The 2,426-nt window shown below is 48.7% G+C and overlaps 1 non-coding gene across 1 annotated transcript; it reads left to right on the top strand.

The window, feature by feature from the left end:
- Positions 1 to 827: 827 nt before the first annotated feature.
- TRNAI-UAU (transfer RNA isoleucine (anticodon UAU)) lies at positions 828 to 922 on the top strand. The gene is made up of 2 exons: positions 828 to 865; positions 887 to 922. It is a non-coding gene; the product is annotated as a tRNA-Ile (tRNA).
- The last annotated feature ends 1,504 nt before the right edge of the window (positions 923 to 2,426 follow it).

A 2,426-nucleotide genomic window follows, 5' to 3' on the forward strand; every position in this document is an offset into this window, starting at 1 on the left:
GCGCTCCCAGGCTCGCTCCTCGCCCCACCGTGGGGCCGTGTAATTTTCTGTTTTGTTTTCCAGGTCCAGGAATTGTCGGCGTTTCGTGGGAGCACACCCTGTGGAGCGGAGGCGCCAGGACTTGGAATTGGCTCGCGGGCGGCATGTCGTGTGGGGCAGGGGAGTACACCTCCGGGCTTGCTCCGTGCCCCCCCCCCAGCGAGGGGCGGAATAATCCTGTCTTTTATTTTCTGCTTCAGGTGGTGCAGACTGCGAGCCCGTGCGGGATCACGAAGAACGCGATGGACATGGAGGCGGGAGAGGCGTCTTTTCAAGCCCCGCTGGTTCTCAGAGGATCCGAATGAAGGTGTTGATGGAGCGGCGCAACTGAGCGCTGGGAACGGCCTGTTAGTGTGGCCTTTGCCATGGCCGGCCGAAGACTAGTCCCCCCGTAGGCAGTGCAAAGACGGCGATGACCGGCGTTTCCCGCGGATGAAGAAAAGCGGAGATCGCATCCTTATGGGTGAGCCTTGGGACCGCGTGTGTCCGCCTCATCTGCCTTAAGTGACAATGTTTCATTTTTGGGGGTAATTCTTACTATGTGCTAATTACAAATAATCAAAAGTTTCTCCTAGATTATGTCAGAACTGGCAAATGTATGGGGTGTTCAATAGACAGAGCACATGATATAGCAGAATTCTCAAATCTATTCCATTTGGACTGTATTTTTAATAGTCATGATAACATGCTATTATGTGAGTCGATCTTGCACAGTGAATAAGGGAGCAGTGCCAGTATCTACTTGGTCAGCTCTAGATGGCTCAACTGGGAAGGGTTGAAATCAGTGAGCTCCAGTGGCGCAATTGGTTAGCGTGCGGTACTTATACAGCAGTACTTGCACTGAGCCATACCGAGGTTGTGAGTTCGTGCCTCACCTGGAGCAGCTGATATACAATCATGCAAATGTGGCCGCGGCGTGTGTGTACATAAAGTCGCGTTTTTTAATTATGCAATGTGGCCGCGGTGTGCGTGTAACCTAGATTGCAGCCGGTGTATATGGCGGGGCCGGCCGACCTCACATGCAAGATAGGTGTGCGGTGGTGGCTGGGGAACAACAACATGGGGGCTGTTTGTACATAACGCCGCGCCTGCTCGGTAGTACACTTCCTACAATTTGAAGAATGTTTCTAGATAAGTATTTGAAAGATGGTTAATTGTTAGATGTGTACAGCGGAAACAATATACAGCTAACCTATGTGTAACTCGGATATGGTAACTTTTCCAGGGGGGAAAAGTTGGTTTCTTAGGAATGATAATTCCAGTATGGTGTCACAGCCGGATGACGAGGGTACACAGGGGGTGCCGTTCATGGGTTAAGGGGCGAATGATAAGTAAGGGATATTTGGCAGAGCACAGAGCCTTGAGGCACAAGTCTGCTAAGGACACTATTACAGTGTATTGGGGGTGTAGATACATATCAAAATGTTTTGTATAGAGAGATAAACTGAAGAGAGGACATCTGGTTTGCCACATTGTATCACGTCATAACGTAGTACTTGACGATGTCAAATAACTGGTTGGGTTTTTTACAGGCAGTTGCCGGTCTGCCCTTTCGTGCCCCATATGGATCATATCGCTCAATGTAGTGTCCAGAAATATGATCTATGAAGCAAATTACAGGTTGCTTAATAGGAATGCACTTTAACAGTGCAAAATGGGAATTCTTTCTTCTAATTTTGCGAGATTCATTAACTACTCGTCTGCTCCATAGAACATTTTGCATTAGATATGGAGGCAGGACACCGTTATCGGTGCATATTAGGGTTACAGCATTATAAGTGGCTGTACAGGTATTCCCAGGAATTCGCCACTGCATATGTAGGGGATGCAGGTTTAACAGTGAACTGCTTCTGAATGTGCTGCTCTGCGTGTGCGGTTGCACTTTATTATGGAGACGGACGGGTGGGTTCTCAATGCCTTTTTTGGTTAACTCAACGTTGTTTTGGGGCATGTGCCAGTATTCCCATGATTGCTTAGCGAGCTCAGAGCACAGCATTGCACCAGGGTTCGTTAGCTCCGTTCTTTCTTTTCATGTGTACATGTCCAGTGGGGACTAGGGACAGGGTGTGTGTTTATGTCTGGATGCATATGTGTGGTATATATGTGTGTGCACACGTGCATGTGCGGGGAGAGGAATGAAGATTGCATGGACGAAAGTCTGGAATGAGGTTTCTGTTTAGCATACATGAAGCTATATATCTAGCTGCCTGCGCTCCCATCTAGTGGTCAAATTGAAAAGTGCGGAATCATTTGTATTTGCATGATGGTCCGACTAGATGGATAGGTGAGTGAGGTGAGCGCAAGACACACCGGGAAGCATTTTCGCAGGCGCCGGGCTGGGTCTAAGCACCGGCAGTTTAAACTGGTCTTTAGCGGGCTCTGTTTTT

Source organism: Lissotriton helveticus, chromosome 8 (assembly GCF_964261635.1).
Source record: "Lissotriton helveticus chromosome 8, aLisHel1.1, whole genome shotgun sequence".
Taxonomy (NCBI): Eukaryota; Metazoa; Chordata; class Amphibia; order Caudata; family Salamandridae; genus Lissotriton; species Lissotriton helveticus.